Raw genomic sequence first — 25,717 nt, 5'->3', positions numbered from 1 at the left:
GCAATACAGTTTCAAATCTGAGACCAGGCCAGCCTCCTGGGCCCATGGTCACCGTTGGAGCATGGAGGTGAGAGAGGGACAGAAGAGCTGGGTGCAGATCAGCTACCTTGGCTTCTTATCCTCTTCTTCTCAGCATCAATAGCAATCTATTATTGTTTGGCCTTGAAAATATTATTCAATTTTGAGCCATGCATGCAAGTTTTTTACAGGGGCAAAATTTTCACAGTCTTTTGCTTTGTGTGTTTGCTGAACTGCCCTAGTTGGTACTTGGTAGGGCAATCTTGCCCATGCACAAATAGCCTCTGCGTCTGTGTAAACGTTTCCTCCTTCAACTTTTATATTGTTAGTCAATAATTCAATATGATTTGAGGTTGCATCAGTCAACTGTGGCAAGAAAGGGAAAAGGCAACATACATTTCACACATTTTTCCTTGGAGAGAAGAGAATACTCTCAAAGCGTTAACAAAGAGAGAATATTCCTCTCTCTTCCAAGATAATTCAGGGTTCTACACTAACGTTTTTTACTGGTGGCATTGGCACAAGATTTGGTCACCAATTCTTTTATTACAAATAATGATAATTGCTAATGACCTGGCCTGTGTCCCATAATGTGCCTGCATTCCATACAGATCCAGGCTAATAATGTCTAGCCATCTTTTAAATTAGCATGCCCTTGTGTTCTTACATTGATTTGGATAGATTTACTGTAACAGCAAAGAAAAGAGACTGTTAAAATTAAGTGCACATTTTGTTATTGCAGATTTCAAAGTGCCATGTGTTCTTTTCTGCAAAATCATCTAGAGGGCAGAATTTTATAAACGATACTTGATACCAAAATGATACCACGGCAACAAAAAAATTGGGAATTTCACCCAGTTTTTCCAGTTTTCCGCTCTCAAAATCACATTTTTTTTTGGGGGGGGGGGAAACCAACAAATTGGATGCTCTAAGTCCACAACAACGCTTAACCTCTACGGGATTGGTGTCCCGTATACGGGACGATTGAGCTAATGTGCGCTAATGTGATTAGCATGACTGTTGTAAGTAACAGCAAACATTCCAGGACATAGACATGTCTTATATGGGCAGAAAGCTTAAATTCTTGTTAATCTAACTGCACTGTCCAATTTACAATAGCTATTACAGTGAAGAAATACCATGCTATTGTTTGAGGAGAGTGCACAACAACAAAAAACATATCACAGCAACTGGTTTGATACATTCACCTCTGAAGGTAATGTACTTACATTCAGTAATCTTGCTCTGATTTGTCATCCTAAGAGTCCCAGAGATAAAATGTAGCATAGTTTTGTTTGATAAAATCCATTTTTATGTTCAAATGTAGGAACTGGGTTCTACAGTTTGAACCCCTGCTGTCTCTGGCTCTACACCCACCCCGCCCGGCCATCTAGATGTGTGAAAATTAGTGTATAAGCTAATGATCCATCATGTATGACATTCCTGGGAGTGTGTAAACTTACATTTTTTATTACCATATCATTTTTGTATGTTCTCTATAGTTATGTACTTGAAAATGTATCAATTGACCAATTCGGCACATTTGGGCAGACTTGATACAAAATAGTCCAGTATTGCAATGCTTCATTGGATCAATCTGAAACTTTGCACGCACACTGCTGCCATCTAGTGGCCACAATCTAAATTGCGCCTAAACTGCAATTTTATATTGTGGCCTTTCTCTTGCATTTCAAAGACGATCAATTTTTTTTTTTTTAAACAACATGTAAACGCATGTTTTTTGGTTTGTATTATCTTTTACCAGATCTAATGTGTTATATTCTCCTACATTAATTTCACATTTCCACAAACTTCAAAGTGTTTCCTTTCAAATGGTATCAAGAATATGCATATCCTTGCTTCAGGTCCTGAGCTACAAGCAGTTAGATTTGGGTGTGTCATTTTAGGCGAAATTTGAAAAAAATGGTCCGATCCTTAAGAGGTTAAACCACATCATTTTTTAGGTCTGGGAACAATCAGACACATTTTGATTTTTTTTGTAGTTACCCTTTAATTCAGGTGTGCACCAGCCAGACAGTTGTGTTTGGCTAGCGGTGTTTCTGTAGCGCACTGTGATGGAGTTTTCAAAACAAATGGCCACAGGGTTGCTGAAAATAATCATGATTCTGCCAGGTAGGCATAGGCTACTTTGTAGTTACCTTTTAATTGCCTTTCCATCTACTTGAAGATAGTTAGGCTATCATTAGCTAGCTATCATTAGCTAGCTATCATTAGCATCGCTAACGACTACACAGAGTGGTAGACATAGGCCCTACGCGCACACTGCACACAGCAGGGCTCGACATTCAGGTAGATTTGTCAGTGCCAACTGAAAGATACTGGCTCGCCGCCTGGGTAAAGATCTGACAGGAAAGCGAATGATGCTTGCATAATTTCAATAGCAGGTGATACAGTCCTTGAGTATCCCCAACAGCACACATTTCTGTTGTAGCCCAGGACAGAAAAACACTTGATTGGTCATTGTGTACTGTTGGTGGTACTCGAGGACTGGAGTTAGGAACCACTGTTGTACGCAATACTCATTAGGAAAGCACTGAAATGGTGTGTTTAGCTATTGTTTCCACTTTCAAGAGTGTAAGAATTGCATTCTAGTGATTAGTGAGGCGGAAGTCAGGTGAAGTGGTGTGAGCTTAATCAGGCTCTAAATCTGAATGTGTGTTTCTGTGTGGGGTGTCAAACAGGATGTGGGGCCTGTAAACCACTCTGTTCTCTGAAACATTTCTCAGTCATTAGCAAGCCTTTAAAACAACCTTTTGTGTGGTATAGTACAGTGCAGTACAGGGGTGTGGTCAGCCAGCCAGTGTTCCCTGTTTTACCACTCACCAAAAACTGAGAGAGCAAAATAGAGAGAGAGGTAGAGGTGGCCAGTCTGTCTGCCTCTCCTCTTTTCTCCTCTCCTCCCCTCTTGTATTTCTCTCTGAGTAGTGAGATATTGAGACACAGCTAGGGCTGTTGCGGTGAGCGTCTTTACCACTACATTGGCAGTCATAACCATAATTCCACGTGACTCAACGGTCACGGTAATCTCCTCTTATGTACTCTGGAAATTCATTGGTAGTACCCAACTCACTACTGACCATCAGGTCGCTAATGGCCTGGTACTCAGGGCTGTAGTGTCCCCTCTAACTACTCTGACATCAATGCAAATGGAATCAAAAATCACATCAAACACTTATCATCAAAACAGTATCGTGCTTTTAAAACTCACCTCACTGTGATTGATCAATTTGAAGAAAGAAGTTCAACAACAGGTTGAAACTGAGTGCAAAACATGGTTGTTGTTTCAAAGCCTAACACAACGAAATGGACAGTGCTTTCTAAGGTGATGATTAATTCAAAACACCCATACACATATTAGAGCTTATGCATACGCTTAGGCCTATATACACTATATATACAAAAGTATGTGGACACCCCTTCAAATGAGTGGATTTGGCTATTTCAGCCACACCCGTTGCTGACAGGTGTATAAAATCGAGCACACCGCCATGCAATCTCCATAGACAAACATTTGCAGTAGAATGACCTTACTGAAGAGCTCAGTGACTTTCAATGTGGCACCGTCATAGGATACCACCTTTCCAACAAGTCAGTTCATCAAATTTCTGACCTGCTAGAGCTGCCCCGGTCAACTGTAAATGCTGTTATTGTGAAGTGGAAACGTCTAGGAGCAACAACGGCTCAGCTGTGAATTGGTAGGCCACACAAGCTCACAGAACGAGACTGCGGAGTGCTGAAGCGCGTATAGTTCCAAACTGCCTCTGGAAGCAACGTCAGCACAATAATTGTTCGCCGGAAGCTTCATGAAATGGGTTTCCATGGCCGAGCAACCGCGCACAAGCCTAAGATCACCATGTGCAATGCCAAGCGTCGGCTGGAGTGGTGTAAAGGGCGCCGCCATTGGACGTTAGAGCAGTGGAAACGCGTTCTCTGGAGTGATGAATCACGCTTCACCATCTGGCAGTCCGACGGACGAATCTGGGTTTGGCAGATGCTAGGAGAACGCTACCTACCCAAACGCATAATGCCAACTGTAAAGTTTGGTGGAGGAGGAATAATGGTCTGAGGCTGTTTTTCATGGTTCGGTCTAGGCCCCTTAACACTACAGCATACAATGACATTCTAGACAATTCTGTCCTTCCAACTTTGTGGGAACAGTTTGGGGAAGCCCCTTTCCTGTTTCAGCATGACAATGCCCCCATGCACAAAGTGAGGACCATACAGAAATGGTTTGTCGAGCTTGGTGTGGAAGAACTTGACTGACCTGCACAGAGCCTGACCTCAACCCCATTCAATTTGTTTTAATTTCCAACATAGAGATGACGTCTTTTTTCCCCTGCCCCTGTTCCTGCCCATTTGATAATGGGCCATTCTAAATCAAAATACTGTACGTTTTGATTTGTAAGACATTCTAAGGTTTGTATCATTCACAACTAAAGTTGCCAAATAACTCTAAATCTAGCATATAGGACCTGTTTTAAATGATCACTTTTATGCTCAACATAGCCACTTCATATGCGCTCTCACTCCAGAATGGGAAAAAATATCCTTTCTATTTTATTCAGCTAAGTTCAATTATAATCTTCTTACTATAAAATCATATAATATAAAATAATGTCACGGGACTTATGAACAAGCCTACAGCCTATGGCATGAGGCATAGCCAGATAACAGGGTAGCCCAATCATATTCTGTTCTTCTGAAATACGTTTTCTTCATGTCATAATGTTTATTTAGACCTGCCTAAAATAAATAAAGGATTTACTGTGATGGTGTATATTACATTGATTTATTAGACTTTTTTAAATGTAGATGTTCCAAAGGCAAGCATAATAGGCTTTTATGCAGCTTGTATGTGTGGAGGCCTGGAGATGCTAAATGTGTTTATGTTAATTAACGGTCAGTTACCGTGAGACCGGCAGACTTTTGCATGACAATAACCAGCTGACAAAATGTAATGACCGCCACAGCCCTAGACACAGCCAACACTCTCACATATCCCACATTGACAGGTGGCTCTTCAGAACAAACCTCCCACACAACGTCAACAGCGGCCCAGTGCTGGCTTTATGTTACATTATTTATCTGTTTGGCCTGGTTCTGTTCTCACTCACAGACTTCTGCTCTGTTTCTGTTCCCTTTTAGACTACACATATATCCCTTACTCAAAGAGGATAATTAGTTATTTGCATACAGACCAGTCCAGAGCAGAGGTTAAGTCAGTGTCATCAAATACATTTAATTTGTCACATGCTTCGTAAACAACAGGTGTAGAATAACAATGAAATGCTTACTTACGGGCCCTTCCCAACAAATGCAGAGAGAAAAATTGAAAAATAATTAAACAAGGAATAAATACACAGTGAGTAACAATAACTTGACAATATACATTGGGTACAAGTACCGAGTCAATGTGCAGGAATAGGTAGATATGTACAGATAAGTAGAGGTAAAGTGACTAGGCAACAGGATAGTATGTGATGAGTCAAAAGAGTTCAATGCAGATAGTCCGGGCAGCTTTTTGGTGAACTATTTAGCAGTCTTATAGCTTGGGGGAAGAAGCTGTTCAGGCTCTTGTTGATTCCAGACTTGGTGCATCGGTACCGCTTGACATGCGGAAGCAGAGACAATAGTCCATGACTTGGGTGGCTGGAGTCTTTGACAATCTTGGTTACGGTCATGTACAATCATGGTTACAGTCACAGTCACTTAGGCTATTCCAATAATGATATAGCAAATCAAATCAAATTTTATTTGTCACATGCGCCAAATACAACGGGTGTAGACTTTACCGTGAAGTGCTTGCATACGAGCCCTTCCCATTTATGCAGAGTAAAACAAAAAACAACAACAAAAAAATAGTAACACATGGTATAAAATACACAAGAATGGAGCTATATACAGGGAGTACCAGTACCAGATCAATGTGCTGGGGTATGAGGTATTTGAGGTAGATATTGTATGTACATGAAGAAGGGCTGACCACATTTAGTCAACTAGTCGATTGTTTGGTCGATAGGCTGTTGGTCGAGCGAGATTTATTAAGTCGAGAAGTAGCAAAAAAATTATAATGGTGAAAAAGACACCTGTCTTATTCGTGCATGTCTAAGTGGACTGATCGATTGTGGAGGCCGTGGGGATGGCACAGTCCATCAGTCTAAGACGTGCTACTGAAATTGTATATGGTTATATTATGTAAGAACAATGGTGCAACACTAATAAAAATAATATTATTTTTAGGGCTGTCAAAAATAGCGCGTTAACGACGTTAATTAGTTGTTTGCTGTTAATTACGTCAATTTTTTTAACGCATTTCACGCATGCGCAGTGTGACAAATTATTCAGGTCAGGAAAGTGGTTGGGAGCTAGAGGCGAGATGGAGCAAGGTGAGCAAAGTGGGCCTATTGACGAATTCAAATATAAAAAGAATGATGATGGTACAGTTAACAAGTACAAGGTTATTTGCAAGATTTGTAAGAAGGAGTTTCAATTTCACCGGAGCTGTTCAAGCTTGAAGTACCATGTCAACGCCAAACATGCGTTTGCTGGGCCGTCAGATTCAGCAAGTGGTTTGCGCCAGACCACGCTGAATGTTTGCAGGCAATTAACAAAATCAACCTCAGATAATTTGACCAACACAATAGCAAAATGGATTGCAAAGGATTGTAGACCCATTAGCATTGTAGAAGACTCAGGTTTCCTTGATGTTTTGCAAGTGGCGTCTCAAGACTCATTCTATAAGCCACCGTCAAGAGCCACAGCCAAAGACAAATATTATGGTGTGTAGTATGTTTCAGCTTGATTTAAAACACCATTATTTGGCTGTGTTAATAAACAGACATAATATGAAAATTATGTATCTGTGTCCTGTTATTTATCTTTTGGTATGCATTTCAGAAAAAAAATGGTTAGGATTCAGGTGTAATTGCAAATAGTGATTAATCATGATTAATCCACTGAAAATTCTGATTAATTTGATTAAAAATTTTAATCATTTGACAGCCCTAATTATTTTATAACAATGCGCTTTCTACCGCGTTGGATAGTGGTCGCGGTCCTGAAACACATCAGTGCACTGTTGAATTGGCGCCTTTTCCTAGACCATGTTGCTATGTGCATAATAGAAAAGTTAACCAGCAAATTGGTGTTGAGAACAATGCGGCGGAGGCAGCAGCGGAGTTAGGAGACAAGAAAACAGAGAGAGGAAACCCCAACTTAATTAGGTCTATAATCAATAGCCTAACTGTTAAATGTGCCTGGCTTTATAAATCATCCATATACAGTGAGGGGAAAAAAGTATTTGATCCCCTGCTGATTTTGTACGTTTGCCCACTGACAAAGAAATGATCAGTCTATAATTTTAATGATAGGTTTATTTGAACAGTGAGAGACAGAATAACAACAAAACAATCCAGAAAAATGCATGTAAAAAATGTTATAAATTGATTTGCATTTTAATGAGGGAAATAAGTATTTGACCCCCTCTCAATCAGAAAGATTTCTGGCTCCCAGGTGTCTTTTATACAGGTAACGAGCTGAGATTAGGAGCACACTCTTAAAGGGAGTGATCCTAATCTCAGTTTGTTACCTGTATAAAAGACACCTGTCCACAGAAGCAATCAGTCAATCAGATTCCAAACTCTCCACCATGGCCAAGACCAAAGAGCTCTCCAAGGATGTCAGGGACAAGATTGTAGAACTACACAAGGCTGGAATGGGCTACAAGACCATCGCCAAGCAGCTTGGTGAGAAGGTGACAACAGTTGGTGAGAAGGTGACAACAGTTGGTGCGATTATTCGCAAATGGAAGAAACACAAAATAACTGTCAATCTCCCTCGGCCTGGGGCTCCATGCAAGATCTCACCTCGTGGAGTTGCAATGATCATGAGAACGTGAGGAATCAGCCCAGAACTACATGGGAGGATCTTGTCAATGATCTCAAGGCAGCTGGGACCATAGTCACCAAGAAAACAATTGGTAACACACTACGCCGTGAAGGACTGAAATTCTGCAGCGCCCGCAAGGTCCCCCTGCTCAAGAAAGCACATATACAGACCCGTCTGAAGTTTGCCAATGAACATCTGAATGATTCAGAGGAGAACTGGGTGAAAGTGTTGTGGTCAGATGAGACCAAAATCGAGCTCTTCGGCATCAACTCAACTCGCCGTGTTTGGAGGAGGAGGAATGCTGCCTATGACCCCAAGAACACCATCCCCACCGTCAGACATGGAGGTGGAAACATGCTTTGGGGGGGGTTCTGCTAAGGGGACAGGACAACTTCACCACATCAAAGGGACGATGGATGGGGCCATGTACCGTCAAATCTTGGGTGAGAACCTCCTTCCCTCAGCCAGGGCATTGAAAATGGGTCGTGGATGGGTATTCCAGCATGACAATGACCCAAAACACACGGCCAAGGCAACAAAGGAGTGGCTCAATAAGAAGCACATTAAGGTCCTGGAGTGGCCTAGCCAGTCTCCAGACCTTAATCCCATAGAAAATCTGTGGAGGGAGTTGAGAGTTCGAGTTGCCAAACGTCAGCCTCGAAACCTTAATGACTTGGAGAAGATCTGCAAAGAGGAGTGGAACAAAATCCCTCCTGAGATGTGTGCAAACCTGGTGGCCAACTACAAGAAACGTCTGACCTCTGTGATTGCCAACAAGGGTTTTGCCACCAAGTACTAAGTCATGTTTTTCAGAGGGGTCAAATACTTATTTCCCTCATTAAAATGCAAATCAATTTATAACATTTTTGACATGCGTTTTTCTGGATTTTTTTGTTGTTATTCTGTCTCTCACTGTTCAAATAAACCTACCATTAAAATTATAGACTGATCATGTCTTTGTCAGTGGGCAAACATACAAAATCAGCAGGGGATCAAATACTTTTTCCCCTCACTGTATAGCTACAGAAATAAGACAGATCCTGCTTCTGTTGCCTGTGTGAGTGTTTGTTTAATAGCCTACTGATTCCGTGAGCTCTAAGCCTCACTCAACCACATGTTGGATAAACAATGTAACAAATTCTGCAGTTTTTTGTATGTTGTAATAAAGGCTTTACGCTTTTTTTCATTAGACCAGCCTCTCTGGTATTATTTATAATTGATTTAGTGTTGTTTACACTGTTCCAAATTGTTAGAAAAATTATATTTATAATAATAATAATAATAATAATAACTCTCCTTTTTCCTTGATCTCCTTCTTATTGTTATTGTTACTATTATTATTATGATCATCATTATAATAATAAGTAATGTCAATATAATTAGTCGGCTTAGTATAGCAGCCTTGTATAACCACCATCGAGCTGTAGGCCTAAAAGCGCATCCTGTTTAGTCTTAATACCGTAACTTACTTAGGCCTATATTTCATTACTTATATAGGCTACTGTATCAATCAATAATTTATTCGTTCATGTCATCACACAGCATACAACTCATACATGATTAGAAATGCAATCAAGCATTTTAGTTTTAAAATAAAATAAAGCGAACATTGAATAATTAGCGTAAACAATAAATAGGTCTAAACCGTTCCATTTCAGAAATTGCATTCATGAATGAAAGCGGCTGTTTTTAGTCTTTCCTGTAATAAAAGCTTTGCTCCTGAGTGGCGCAGTGGTCTAAGGCACTGCATCGCAGTGCTAGCTGTGCCACTAGAGATCCTGGTTCGAATCCAGGCTCTGTCGTAGCCGGGCGCGACCGGGAGACCCATGGGGCGGCGCACAATTGGCCCAGGGTAGGGGAGGGAATGGCCGGCAGGGATGTAGCTCAGTTGGTAGAGCATGGCGTTTGCAACGCCAGGGTTGTGGGTTTGATTCCCACGGGGGGCCAGTATCAAATAAAAATAATAGTTATGTATGCACTCACTAACTGTAAATCGCTCTGGATAAGAGCATCTGCTAAATGACTAAAATGTAAAAAAACGTTACAACAGACTCTCTGGTACGCTTATAATTTATTTAGTTTTTGTTCATTTGTTCCAAATGGTCAGAAAATGATATTATATTCTAACAGCACCTGTTTGGCACACATAATATATTATGCACGCAGCGCTTGCTCCTAACCTTAGTTTTCTTGATCTCCAGTGTTATCCACAACTAGTCAAATTTATTCCACACATCTGACTTCCAGTAACCAGTAAACATTCCCCCATTTCAAGTTTATTTGTCATGTCCTCTGCATCCATTTTGCTGTCACATGTTACGTTTTTATTTATTTTTAAAAGTTTTTATTTTTGTGGCATTTTTTATGATATTACAGATAACATACAGAACAGGTAAAGGGCAGAACACACACGGATCCCCTACCAAATCAAACACACCCCAACCCCGGGGGTGCTCTAACAGAGCCCCACCCCAAAACCAGACTTAAAGCAGGCATGATATACAATGAGTAATATAATCAAATAGTCAAAAAAATTAAGATATTATAAAACAAAAAGTTAAAAAAGAGTACAATTAATGATACAAATTCTCATTTGGGTTGGTTTATGGAGTTGTGAAATTAGCTGGGTCCATGTCTTCTACAAAGGATAGGAAAGGTTGCCAGATATTATAAAATGTAATTGCAGATCCCCTAACGGAGTAGCGTATTTTTGCTAGCTTGAGATGTTGCATAACTTCCACTTAAATAGTATAAGACATCTAGCTAGGAGAGTAGTAAATGCCAGCATGTTGCCCATATAACTGTTTAGAGGGGCCTCCTGGGGTGCCACTCCGAATAATGCAATAAAGGCAGAAGGTTCTATAGGTCTCTCCAGTATCTTAGAAAACGTCTCAAAAATTTATATCCAGAAATCTGTCAATTTCGGGCATGTCCAAAGCATGTAGCAGGAGCCTGCTTACATCCGTCACAAGTGGGATCTATTTCTGGTCTAATCTTGGATAATTTTGCCTTTGACGAATGCAGCCGATGAACTATTTTAAATTGCATTATAGCATGTCTTAGACATATAGATGAAGAATGTATTCTCTGAAGCATACTCTTCCAAGTTTCGTCTGAAAGTTGTTCACCTAAATCATCTTCCCATTGGTTCTTAAGAGAGTTCAGGGAAACGAGATTGTGCGAGTTTAATAACGTATAGATCAAGCTTATGATTTAAGGGTTCACTTTAAAAATAGAATCTAGAAGGAAGGTAGGTGGACGTGATGGGAAGTGACTAGAGTATGAAGATACAAAATTACGCAATTGCAGGTATCTAAAGAAATGGGATCTAGGAATATTGAACTTTTGTACTAACTGTTCAAAATATGCTAAATCCATATCAATGTACAAGTCGTTCAGTGAGGAGATCCCTTTTCCAGACCAGATATGAAACGCCCGGTCTAAAAATGATGGAGAGAATGTATGGTTCTTTAATAATGGGGCAGAAGTTGAAATTATAAAAAAATGTTTGATGTGATTTATGATATGCTGTAGGTCAGGCCCTATTGGTCACGTGCATGAGATGCATACATGTGCCACTTAAAGAGAGCAAGGGTTGAGGGAATAGGGAATGTTTTTCCTAAACAAATTAGGGATTTCGTTAACATAACTTTTCAGTCAGAAATGGCTGTAATTATGTTGCAGCTTCAGCAACATGGACAGCGCAATACCATGTTAAGTGGTGGTCGTCGCAGCAGGAACGAGAGAGAAACAACGGGTGCTAGTCACCGAGTCACTTGCTGTCTTTTTCTTTTAACACAGCGCAGGCCCGGCACAATCAAATCAATTGCGGTCGGACTCCCTTTAGTCATTTGTGTGTCTTAATTATTTCATCAAACAGTTTGCTTAAAGCATCAGACAAGCTCAGTGCATATAGTTGATTTGATTAAAACACATAGGATGTGTCTATATATGGAAAAATCGATTGGTCGAAAGAACATGAAGGCAGACTAAAGTGACTAGGCGTCAGGATAGATAATAATAAGAGTCAAATAAAGAACAGAGTACCAGCAGCATATGATGAGTGTAAAAGTGTGTGAGTATGTGTGTGCGTGTGTTTGTGTGGTGTCGGTATGCGTGTGTGTGTTATGTGAGTGTGTGCGTATGTAGTGTATGTGAATGTGTGTGGGTTTTGTGTGATAGTGTCTGTGTAGTGGGACAGTGACACATTTTCTGTTGTTTTGGCTCTGTACTCAGCACTTTGGATTTGAAATGATACAATGAGTACGTTTACATGCACACTAACAATTCAATATTAAACTGATTATGACAGTAGGCAGATTATGCAATAGTCATGTAAACACCTTACTCTGCTTATCTTAATCGGCGTATGGTCAAAATCTATGTAAGCACACACCAATTAAAACACCTGGTTTTCTGAGCAATATTTCAAATTATTAGTACATGTAAACATCTTAATCAGCGTTCCAGCAGTGTATTTGATCTGCGCATGTGCTAGCACCAGCCGAGCGAGCCTCCCTCTTTAGCGCAAGTGAAGTGAGTTTGGAACAACTGAACTTATGCGTCCTATAAGTAGTTTTCACATAAACTTTATATGTCCAAACTCAGAATGAAATATGCTTCCCCAAATAATATGGTCGCTGTGGTAGAACATTTATTTTGATTGCCGATTTTCTGAATTTATCAGAGTGCCATAAAGTAGCCTGATTTCAGATGTGTCCATGTAAACAGGATTATTAGGGAAATCATTCTTCTTGCAAAGCATGTAAACATTTAAATTGAATTACTATAGTAATCTGACTATCCACAATAATCGCATTATTATGTGCATGTAACCTACTCAAAGTCCAGACTGTCAGCTTTAATTTGAGGGTATTTTCATCCATAACGGGTGAACCGTTTGATAATTACAGCACTTTTTGTACATAGTCCCCCCATTTTAGGGGGCCAAAAGTATCTGGACAAATTCACTTATATGTATATTAAAGTAGTCAAAAGTTTAGTATTTGGTCCCATATTCCTAGCACGCAATGATTACATCAAGCTTGTGACTCTACAAGCTTCTTGGATGCATTTGCTGTGTTGTGTTTCTGATTATTTTGTGCACAATAGAAATTAATGAATCGTGAATAATGATAAGTGAGAAAGTTACGGACACACAAATATCATACCCCCAAAAAACAGGAGACAAAGGGCTGTGAGACATGGGTTTGATCCTAGACACATGAAAAGTGGGGGGGTGGAGACGATCACAAAGACAGGTGAAACAGATCAGGGTGTGACACTGTATAGTCTTGTGAGTGTGCATAGAGTCAGTGCAAGATAGGGTCAGTGCAGATAGTCCGGGTAACCATTTAATTAACTATTTAGCAGTCTTCTGGCTATTTAGCAGTCTTATGGCTATTTAGCAGTCTTCTGGCTATTTAGCGGTCTTATGGCTTGGGGGTAGAAGCCTGTTGGTCCGAGAGCCGATGCTCCAGTACCTTTTGCCGGACGGTAGCAGAGTGAACAGTCAATGGCTTGGGTGGCTGTCTTTGACAATTTTCAGGCCTTTCTCTGACACCGCCTGATATAGAGGTCGTGGATGGCAGGGAGCTCGGCCCCAATGATGAACTCGGCTGTCCACACCATCCTCTGTAGCGCTTTGTGGTCGAGGGCGGTGCATTTGCCATACCAAGCGGTAATGCAGCCAGTCAAGATGCTCTCGATGGTGCAGCTGTAGAACTTTTTGAGGATCCAAGGGCCAATGCCAAATCTTTTCAGCCTCCTGAGGGGGAAGAGGTGCTGTCGTGCCCTCTTCACGACTGTGTGGGTGTGTGTGGACCATGTTAAGTCCTTAGTGATGTGGACGTCAAGGAACTTGACCCTCTCCACTACAGTCCCGTCGATGTGAATGGAGCGTGCTCTCCCCTCTTTCTCCTGTAGTCCACGATCAGCTCCTTGGTCTTACTGACGTTGAGGGAGAGGTTGTTATCCTGGCACCACACTGCTAAGTCTCTGACCTCCTCCCGGTAGGCTGTCTCATCGCCGTCGGTGATCAGGCCTACCACCATCGTGTCGTCAGCAAACTTGATGATGGTGTTGGAGTCATGCATGGCCACGCAGTCGTGGGTGAACAGGGAGTGCATCTTTCCCTATGGTCATTGTTATTGTCAGACTCGTGGCCTCACTAATGACTACTGTAAATCAGTAGTAAATCCATAGTGGCTGCCTGATGACACTGATTACCATTGTGACTTGTGAGTCAGTTGTCTATTTGGTAAAAATCTCAATATTGTATGACAGTGGTTCCCAACTCCAGTCCTCGAGTACCCTCAACAGCACACATTTTTGTTGTTGGCCAGGACAAAAAACACCTGATTCTACTCACTGAGGGCCTGATGATTAGTTGCCAAGTTGAATCAGGTGTGCTTGTCCGGGGCTACAATAAAAATGTGTACTGTTGGGGGTACTCAAGGACTGGAATTGGGACCCACTGTTGCACACAATACGCATTAGGAAAGCACTGAAATGGTGCGTTTAGATGTTGTTTCCACTTTCAAGAGTGTAACAATTGCATTCTAGTGACCAGTGAGGCGGAAGTCAGGTGGAGTGGTGTGGGCTTTTTTTATTTTATTTTCATTTAACCTTTATTTAACTAGGCAAGTCAATTAAGAACACATTCTTATTTACAATGACGGCCTACCAAGAGGCAAAAGGCCTCCTGCGGGGACGGGGGCTGGGATTAAATATAAAAATGTAGGACAAAACACACATCACGACAAGAGAGACACCACAACACTACATAAAGAGAGACCTAAGACAACAACACAGCATGGCAGCAACACATGACAACACAGCATGGTAGAAACACAACATGACAACAACACGGTAGCAACACAACATGGCAGCAGCACAACATGGTAGCAGCACAAACATGGTACAAACATTGTTAAACACAGACAACAGCAAGGGCAAAAGGTACAATTCATCATGCGAAGCAGCCAGAAGTGTCAGTAAGAGTGTCCATGATTAAGCCTTTGAATGTAGAGATGGAGATGAAACTGTACAGTTTGAGCGTTTTTTGCAGCTCGTTCCAGTCAATAGCTGCAGCGAACTGAAAAGAGGAGCAGCCCATGGATGTGTGTGCTTTGGAGACCTTTAACAGAATATGACTGGCAGAACGGATGTTGTATGTTGAGCTTTTAACACAAAATCTGGGGATGGGCCAGATTTAAGACTGTATCATCTGCAAATAAATGGATGAGAGAGCTTCCTACTACCAGCTTAATCAGGCTCTAAATATGAATGTGTGTTTCTGTGTGTGGTGTCAAACAGGATGTGGGGCCTCTAAACTGCTCTGCTCTCTGAAAAATGTCTCAGTCATTAGCCAGCCTTTAAAGCAATTTTTTTGTGTGGTGTAGTACATTGCAGTACAGGGGTGTGGTCAGAGTTTCCAGTTTTACCACTCACCAAAAACTGACTGGAGCTTTTCGCATCACAACCCAGAGTGCAGCAATATTCTCCAGCTTATTTCTACCCACATTTTCTATGGCCTTGGCATGTCATAGGTTGACAGTTTCAAATTTGAACAGTTGGAAAATGTGTAAAATGCCCGCCCCACCACAAATGTTCAACCCTCGGCCCTCCCTCTTCTCTACTGAAGCTAGAGCTATTTTCCTTTGAGACAAAGACGAGCTTTGTCAGTGTTAGCCTATTGTTTGGACTTCACTTCAACACAGCCAGGACATTTGAAAGTGAGAAATGTTGTCTACCAAAAGGCATCTGGCGCTTTTGATTTAAAGAATACTGGTATAGTCAAAGACATGAATAAAAGAAGCACACATCTTACTGAAGTGGCTCAACACAGGCTCAGTTCTCTAAAGTGATATAACCATACAATGGGTTGGTTGTGTCCTCTACAATCGCTCCTACACATGATCTAAGCCTAAGGTAGGCTAAATTAAATGACAAGCTACAGTGTCCTGTGGGGAGGGAACCAAAGCATAGGATTCAGAGAAAAGCAATGAGACATGCCGTAATCAATTTCAAATACAGTTGAAGTCGGAAGTTTACATACACTTAGGTTGGAGTCATTAAAACTCGTTTTTCAACCGCTTCACAAAATTCTTGTTAACAAACTATCGTTTTGGCAAGTCGGTTAGGACATCTACTTTGTGCATGACACAAGTAATTTTTCCAACAATTGTTTACAGACAGATTATTTCACTTATAATTCACTGTATCACAATTCCAGTGGGTCAGAAGTTTACATACACTAAGTTGACTGTGCCTTTAAACCGCTTGGAAAATTCCAGAAAATGATGTCATGGCTTTAGAAGCTTCTGATAGGCTAATTGACATAATTTGAGTCAATTGGAGGTGTACCTGTGGATGTATTTCAAGGCCTACCTTCAAACTCAGTGCCTCTTTGCTTGACATCATGGGAAAATGAAAAGAAATCAGCCAAGTAAAATAATTGTAGACCTCCACAAGTCTGTTTCATCCTTGGGAGCAATTTCCAAACGCCTGAAGGTACTACGTTCATCTGTACAAACAATAGTACGCAAGTATAAACACCATGGGACCACGCAGCCATCATACCGCTCAGGAAGGAGACTCGTTCTGTCTCCTAGAGATGAACGTACTTTGGTTCGAAAAGTGCAAATCAATCCCAGAACAACAGCAAAGGACCTTGTGAAGATGCTGGAGGAAACGGGTACAAAAGTATCTATATCCACAGTAAAACGAGTCCTATATCGACATAACCTGAAAGGCCGTTCAGCAAGGAAGAAGCCACTGCTCCAAAACCGCCATAAAAAAGACAGACTACAGTTTGCAACTGCACATGGGGACAAAGATCGTACTTTTGGGAGAAATGTCCTCTGGTCTGATGAAACAAAAATATAACTGTTTGGCCATAATGACCATCGTTATGTTTGGAGGAAAAAGGGGGCAGCTTGCAAGCTGAAGAACACCATCCCAACCGTGAAGCACAGGGGTGGCAGCATCATGCTGTGGGGGTGCTTTGCTGCAGGAGGGACTGGTGCATTTCACAAAATAGATGGCATCATGAGGAAGGAAAATGATGTGCATATATTGAAGCTACATCTCAAGACATCAGTCAGGAAGTTAAAGCTTGGTTGAAAATTAGTCTTCCAAATGGACAATGACCCCAAGCATACTTCCAAAGTTGTGGCAAAATGGCTTAAGGACAACAAAGTCAAGGTATTGGAGTGGCCATCACAAAGCCCTGACCTCAATCCTATAGAAAATGTGTGGGCAGAACTGAAAAAGCGTGTGCGAGCAAGGAGGACTACAAACCTGACTCAGTTACACCAGCTCTGTCAGGAGGAATGGGCCAAAATTCACACAACTTATTGTGGGGAGCTTGTGGAAGGCTACCCGAAATGTTTGACCCAAGTTAAACAATTTAAAGGCAATGCTACCAAATACTAATTCAGTGTATGTAAACTTCTGACCCACTGGGAATGTGATGAAATAAATAAAAGCTTAAATAAATCATTCTCTCTACTATTATTCTGACATTTCACATTCTTAAAATAAAGTGGTGATCCTAACTGACCTAAGACAGGGAATTCTTACTAAGATTACATGTCAGGAATTGTGAAAAACTGAGTTGAAATGTATTTGGCTAAGGTGTATGCAAACTTCCGACTTCAACCGTATAATTTTTGACAAAATGCTGAATATTAAAGTTAGCAAATATCTTACATGATCATGTGAAATAAAATAACTTCTCAAAACATCTGTCTCCTCTCTCCTCTCCTCTCCTCTCCTCTCCCACCATCTGTACCTCAGCTTGGAAAAATAGAGTATGGAGGGAGACTTCCTCGTGGCTAGACCATCTCAGTGTGTGTCTGTGAGTGAGAGAGAGAGAGAGAGAGGGAGGAACAGCCACACGTAGTCAGCCCAGAAGCACAGGGGCAGGCAGGCAGGCTGCTTCCGTGTCTTGATCTGTGTGTGTGGAGGCAGCTACAGCAGCTGAACTGCTCTTGGCCCTGCTGCTCTTTCTCAGTGCCTCTTTGAACCAGAGGTCTGGCTGCCGCGTTGCTCTCTAGTCGCAGTGCTTTGTGTGTTGTCTGTCCAGCTCAACTCTGGCTGGAGTCAGTGCCTCTATAGTGGGAGGTACTGTTTACAGGGCAGTGTCAGCTTCTGGGAAGGAGTCATCAAAACACTTTGTGAGTGAGGCTGCTCAAGACCAGTGCGTTTTGTTTCTGTGAGTACACTTCTTCTCTCCCTCTGTTTCTACTCTCTCCCCCATGCTTGATATCTCAGATGACATAGCCTAGCCCTAGCCTAAATGTTACTATTTTGAGCTATGTTTTAGAGATCTTACAGGGGCATAGGAAACTCAGAGCATTGGAGGCTGTTTAAACAGGAAACTTTGAAGGCATTTGAGGCTTGAGAAAAGTTGTAGGAAACCGTTGAGCTTGAAAATGTAGGTTTTTTATGGCCATATCCGTAAATCTGTTATAGAACAGATATCCACAGATCTTTTAACATTCTACCAGTTTATTTTTTTCTCTGAAGTCACTGCTATAATACTAATGTTGTTTGTCATAGTTCACCAGCAGTTCCTCTCCTTTGGACTCTAGGTTATTTAAAGACTACATTATTTAAAGACTAAGGCAGCAGCTACTCTTCCTGGGGTCCAAATAGGAAACAAAACACAACAAATAAAATACATAATATACATAACACTACATAATACAATACATAATACAATTCAAATACACAATACAAAATATATAAAAAATGTCTGTGTCTCTTCACAGTCCCCGTGGTGCCGTAAGGTGTTCTTTTATCTTTCTTTTTTTATCTGGTTTTATTGCTAGCTTGAGTTACCTGGGGTGGCAGTGAGTTCCATGTAGTCATTGCTCTATTTAATACTTTGCGTTTCCCAGCCTCTGTTCTGGACCTTGGGACTGTGAAGAGACCTCTGGCTGCATTTCCTTGTGTGGTACCGATGAGTGTCTGAACTGTGCGCCAACTGTTTGAGCAGACAGTTTGTGACCAGTAGTGATGCGATCAATCTCTCCTCAACTTTGAGCCGGGAGAGAAAGGCATGCATACCACTGACATTCACCCTCCGTGTACATCTAAGTGCAATACGTGCTGCTCTTTTCTGGACCAACTGCAATTTTCCTATGTCCTTCTTTGCCGCACCTGACCACACAACTGGGCAGTAGTCAAGGTGCGACAAAACTAGGGCCTGTAGGACCTGCCTGGTTGATTTAGATGAGGTTTAGGGTTGAGTGAGTAATTTGTCCCAAAAACTATGCTTTTAGTTTTTGAGATATTTAGTACCATTTGCTAGTTACCCATTCTAAAACTGATTGGAACTCTATGTTAAGGGTGTCAGTTAAATTTTTTACTGTCATAGCTGACATGTAAACAGTTGAGTTGTCAGTGTACATAGACACACAGGCTTTATTCAAGGTCAATAGAAGGTCATTAGTAAAAACCTAAAATAATAATGGCCCATGCCGGCTACGTTGTGGTACACCACACTCAACCGAATGTTCATTAGAGAGGCTTCCATTGAAGAAACCCCACTGTGTTCTATAATATAGGTAACTCTCAATTCATGATTAGGCAGAGGATGTAAATCCATAACACCTATGATTTTTCAGCAATAGGTCATGATCAGTGGTTAGAACCGAAAAAAGGACTGGTTTATATCGTTCCTTTTTTACCTGTGAAATCAACAGTTTTTTACATTTAGCTCATAAAATTACTTCACAAATCAGTGTGATGGACAGAAAAGTGTAGCCTATGGCGCAAGATGGCACTACAATTTTGCGGGTGGGGAGAGAGGGTTGAGGAGGAGGCTTGAAGCGCTGGGCATCTGACATGCATTATCTGAATTAGGTCCACAGAATTATACCTAGGAGGAGCGGCTTCTATGGAGGAACTTTGAATGTCCTTTGAGCTAGCTAGCTAACTAACAAGCTTGAGATAGCTAGCTAAGAAGCTTGTGTGTGCGGAGCGACACTAGAATTAAAAACACATCTTACCTTGTTGTTAATAAATCCAACGTGAAATGTGACAACTAGGCCTATAAATCCTTAACTAGCATTGAAAAAGTTAATCCATTCTCCCTATCATCTGAATCACGCTCGCAACGTTAGTACAGTAGCCTATGCTTCGGAGGGGGAGGGGCAGGTAGCCTAAACACGCGCACACACACACAAATTAGGGGGATTAGAACAAAAATGGCTGGAATGTAAAATAGCGTTTTTAACCGGTTCCCATGCTTTTAAAATAACAGTTCTGTTCCGGAATAGTATGGATCACTTTCGTTCCTGGTTCCATTATTTTCCAGTTTTCGGTTCTGTTCCCTGAACCGGTTCCAACCCCTGGTTATGATCAATGATATCAAAAGCTGCACTGAAATCTAACAAAACAGCTCCCACAATCTTATTTTTATACATTTCTTTCAGCCAAGCATCAGTCATTTGTGTCAGTGCCGAGCATGTTGAGTGCCGCATAGCAGGACACATATCAGAGGATGTGATGAAGCAGTGCAAAATTCAACCCAACATCCTTTCTCCAACCCACTGCCAAACTGAGGCCAGCCAGGACTCAGGAGCCACCCACCCACTGCCCACGTTCCTACTGTGGTGGTGGATGATGATGCTAAGGGAATGAATCAGGCTCCTTCCTACCAATGTTAGCTACAGTATGTTCAGCTAGCATTAGGCTAATTGTGCACATCTGCTCCCTCAGACAAACACAGAGACACTGAGCCTGGGCTGGGTAGAGAGACAGTACTGGTAGCCCGCCCACATAACCTGTTTTACTGTACCTTCCCTTTGAGCTCAGGACACACAGTTCATAGAGGGAAGTCTCCCACTGTTTGACATTATAGACTGTAAAACGTTTGAAGTTAAGCTTTCTGTAGACTGGTTTCATAGGGTAACTTGCTTATGACTATGAGATCAGTAGTGTTGGTTTGGTCGTTGTAACTCACTGAACGTCTGTTGTTAAAAGGATAGCCTAGCTGTGTTATCCATACAGTTTGTTGTCTCCCCTTCAGGTGTAGGCAACTAGATTCAGCCATGGGCCAATTTTTGTCGGAGCTGTTGGTCAGGGGGATTTAACATAATTATAATAACTCCTGAGTGGCGCAGTGGTCTAAGGCACTGCATCGCAGTGCTGACTGTGCCACTAGAGATCCTGGTTCGAATCCAGGCTCTGTCGCAGCCGGCCGCGACCGGGAGACTCATGGGCGGCGCACAATTGGCCCAGCGTCGTCTAGGGTAGGGGAGGGAATGGCCGGCAGGGATGTAGCTCAGTTGATAGAGCATGGCGTTTGCAACGCCAGGGTTGTTCGATTCCCACGGGGGGCCAGTATAAAAAAAAGATGTAATCACTAACTGTAAGTCGCTCTGGATAAGAGCGTCTGCTAAATGACTAAAATGTAAATGTAAAATGTAATAAATTGGGCACAACTAAGCCCAAAAAGAGATTGTATTAGAAAATAACGATAATTTCATACCTTGATTACATTGAGACACGATCACGTCTCTTTGGTGAACAGATTTCTTAAATTATACAATGTTTTTGCTGAATTCTTGGTGGGTCGCTCCACCTTAAAAAGCACAAGAAAGAGGATTTCGACACCCACCATCTCAGATTGTTCTGAAATCGTTTATGTTGTTAGAAACAGATAAGATTAGCATTCCTGCATATTGTTTTGTTGAAGTATAATTTGATCTCTGAGAAATTAAGCTAATTGATTGCACCCAAATTTGTCATTTTAATGTATAGGATTCATATGCTCTGGCACCCCAATGGTGGAACAAGCTCCCCCACGACGCCAGGACAGCGGAGTCACTGACCACCTTCCAGAGACACTTGAAACCCTACCTCTTTAAGGAATACCTGGAATAGTATAAAAGTAATCCTTCTACCCCTCCCTCCCCCACCCCCCCATAAAAAAATAATAATAAAAAAAGTGGTTGTCCCACTGGCTATCATAAGTTGAATGCACCAATTTGTAAGTCACTGAATAAGAGTGTCTGCTAAATGATGTAAATGTAAATATAATATTCAATAAATATAGCACCTAAGATCTAAATTAGACCTAACCTTTTTCGAACAATGACTTAGACATGAGGAATCCAAAGAAATGGTTGAAAGCCACCCACAGACCCCCCCACACCCCACGCCAATCCCACCCCAACAACCAGTATATAGCATCAGTTCTCTATGTTTGACAAGTAGTATGGAGCTATGGCTCGGAGTATTGTTTCTTTATCCTATGTAATGTATTCCCAGTGAATTTGGTGTTGTTTTTTCCCCTGTTTGAAGAAATTAGTAATTGAAGTTGTTAGGTTTATGTCCCATCCTACATCCTGATATTACCAGGTTCTGACCACTAGATGTTGCTGTTCCAGCTATTGGGTGAACTATAAAGGGATAGTTCAGCCACATTACAAAATTATATTTTGGTTTCCTTACCCTGTAAACAGTCTATGGACAAGGTATGACAGCAACCCATGCTTTGGTTATGTTACCTATGTTAGCAGTTTCAAACTTCATGTCCAAATCATCCTAAAGTATCTACAAATTGATTGTGTGACTCAATGAGGTTGCTTAGGTGATTTGGATATCAAGTGCAAAAATGCTAACAGGTACCATTGACTTGCATTGGATTTGTGCCACAAATGCAAAATAATTTGCATTTGAACAGAGGCCAGGTAAACAAAACCAAAGCATGGGTTGCTGTCATACCTTGTCCATAGACTGCTTACAGGGTAAGGAAACCAATATGTCATTTTGTAATTTGGGTGAACTATCCTTTTATCATAAAAAAAAGTTAGCACCGAATAGCAGTGGTCAGAACCTGGTAATATCAGGATGTAGGCTAGGACATAAACCTTACAACTTCAATAACTATTTTTTTCTGAACAGGGAAAAGAAACCACCAAATTCACTGAGAATACATTAGCCTACATATGATGAAGAAACAATACTCAGAGCCGCAGCTCCTTACTACTTGTCAGACATAGAGAACTGATATGTTTTACTCGCCTGTTGCTCACCCCTGAATTAGAGGATGTCTCAGAAGTGTTCCTCTCACATCTTAATCCCAAACTGATAAGAAATGTCCGTTGGCACAAGCATTCCTTATCTAAACTCAGCAGCCTGGATTGTTGTTAGCCCTACAGATGTAGGATCTTAATTTGATCACACAAACATGTAGTGTATTCAAGGTTTAAAAAGGCTTCTGAAGTTTGTAATTTCCACTCTAAAATGTCGGTCTTGATTTTCCCTAACGAAAAATGTATGAACTCCTTGTTTTTTTTCTCCATTTAATTATAATCAACATAATAATTCACATTATCTGTTGCTACAGGATTATTCTCATGCTGTATCAAACTGGCTCAAATTAAGATCCTACATCTGTATGTCTAAGAAATTGCAACAGAAAACCCCATAAGATCTCTATATTTGTAATCCCTTTACATCGCCTTGCTGGCATAGCCAATGTAATTAGGGAAGAACAACCCAATAGTTAGGGCAGTGGCTTTGGTAACTATAAATCATATTCTGCTTTTTAATTTGTGGATATGATGCTGACCAAATTCCATATTTAGCCCAGCTTTCCCACAAACCCATTTAGCTACATTACTCATATTTCCTGAGAAATATTGTATGTTTTTTGAAAATGTTTGAAGCAAAATGAGGGAAAACAGGAAGACTTCAATTTAATTTAGTAAAAACCCCAGCTTTCATATTCTAATGCCTTGTTCTCTCTCTCTCTCTCTCTCTCTCTCTCTCTCTCTCTCTCTCTCTCTCTCTCTCTCTCTCTCTCTGTCTCTCTCAATTCAATTTCAATTTCAATTTAAGGGCTTTATTGGCATGGGAAACGTATGTTAACATTGCCAAAGCAAGTGAAGTAGATAGTAAACAAAAGTGAAATAAACAATAAATTTACATTACATTTTTGTCATTTAGCAGACGCTCTTATCCAGAGCGACTTACAGTTAGTGCATACATTATATATTTATTTTTTCCCCCTGTGGGAAACGAACCCACAACCCTGGCGTTGCAAACGCCATGCTCTATCAACTGAGCTACATCCCTGCCGGCCATTCCCTCCCCTACCCTGGACCAATTGTGTGCCGCCCCATGGGTCTCCCGGTCGCAGCCGGCTACGACAGAGCCTGGATTCAAACCAGGATCTCTAGTGGCACAGCTAGCACTGCGATGCAGTGCCTTAGACCACTGCGCCACTCGGGAGACTGAGTAAACTTGGGAGATATTAACAGTAAATATTACACTCAGAAGTTTCAAAAGAATAAAGACATTTCAAATGTCATATTATGTATATATACAGTGTTGTAACAATGTGCAAATAGTTAAAGTACAAATGGGAAAATAAATAAACATAAATATGGGTTGTATTTACAATGGTGTTTGTTCTTCACCGGTTGCCCTTTTCTTGTGGCAACAGGTCACAAATCTTGCAGCTGTGATGGCACACTGGTTTTTCACCCAGTAGATAAGGGAGTTCAAAATTGGGTTTGTTTTCGAATTCTTTGTGGATCGCTGTAATCTGAGGGAAATATGTGTCTCTAATATGGTCATACATTTGGCAGGAGGTTAGGAAGTGCAGCTCAGTTTCCACCTCATTTTGTGGGCAGTGTGCACATAGCCTGTCTTCTCTTGAGAGCCAGGTCTGCCTACGGCGGCCTTTCTCAATAGCAAGGCTATGCTCACTGAGTCTGTACATAGTCAAAGCTTTCCTTAAGTTTGGGTCAGTCACAGTGGTCAGGTATTCTGCCACTGTGTACTCTCTGTTTAGGGCCAAATAGCATTCTAGTTTGCTCTGGGTTTTTTGTTTGTTCTTTCCAATGTGTCAAGTAATTCTCTTTTTGTTTTCTCATGATTTGGTTGGGTCTAATTGTGTTGTTGTTGTTGTTGTCCTGGGGCTGTGTGGGGTCTGTTTGTGTTTGTGAACAGAGCCCCAGGACCAGCTTACTTAGGGGACTCTTCTCCAAGTTCATCTCTCTGTAGGTGATGGCTTTGTTATGGAAGGTTTGGGAATCGCTTCCTTTTAAGTGGTTATAGAATTTAACGGCTCTTTTCTGGATTTAGATAATTAGCGGGTATTGGCCTAATTCTGCTCTGCTCTCTCTCTTTCTTTCTCTCCCTCTCTATCTCTTTCTAAGACATTGGGTTTGTTGTAATTAGGTCATTTTGATGTAGGACACACTCCCAGTGTAGTAGGCCTAATTGTCCTTCTGCCTCTGCTGAGGAACATTCAATGTTGTCTTTACATAACTGTGTCCCGGCAGTAGGAAAACTAAACCTTGAGTCATTTCTCAACACTTTTTTGTTTTATTCTACTTTTTTATTTAAAATAAATGCACTGTTGTTTAAGGGCTGTAAGTAAGCATTTCACTGTAATGTCTGCACCTGTTGTATTCGGCGCATGTGGCCCATCAAATTTGATTTGATTTGATGCGTTACTACGAAGGTGAAAACAAATTAGGCCCATGTGTCTCTGTCAGGGTACTACAGAGACAGGGTCAGTGTTTTCATAGGGAGTTTTACATACAGTGAAGTACTTAGAAAAAATCTTAGCTGATAAGTCTTTCTCTGTGAAGATGGGCTAACTCGTTGTGACTATTCAACAGACATTACCTCAGTGTTTGCTTCCTCAATTTCTGCAATTTCTCAATTTCATCTTTTCATATTTAAAAGCAGCTCTTAGTTTTTCCTCAATTTTGTCTCACTTCCTCATCTTGGAGTTCCGAACATGTCCTAGAAACAT

The 25,717-nt window shown here is 41.2% G+C and overlaps 1 protein-coding gene across 2 annotated transcripts in view; it reads left to right on the top strand.

Moving 5' to 3' along the window:
- The first annotated feature begins 17,875 nt into the window (after positions 1-17,875).
- Positions 17,876-25,717, top strand: part of LOC121579443 (cytospin-B) — an 83,518-nt gene continuing 75,676 nt past the window's right edge. Inside the window, exon 1 of one of the 2 annotated variants that reach the window (XM_041894037.1) lies at positions 17,876-18,145. The gene's annotated coding sequence lies outside the window, so the exon portion shown is untranslated. The remainder of the gene's footprint in view (positions 18,146-25,717) is intronic. The other variant, XM_041894038.2, reaches the window with a different exon arrangement.

Source organism: Coregonus clupeaformis, chromosome 13 (genome assembly GCF_020615455.1).
Source record: "Coregonus clupeaformis isolate EN_2021a chromosome 13, ASM2061545v1, whole genome shotgun sequence".
NCBI classification, from domain to species: domain Eukaryota; kingdom Metazoa; phylum Chordata; class Actinopteri; order Salmoniformes; family Salmonidae; genus Coregonus; species Coregonus clupeaformis.
Note: the sequence above shows the minus strand (reverse complement) of the source record. Positions and strands in the feature narration are given on the sequence as shown.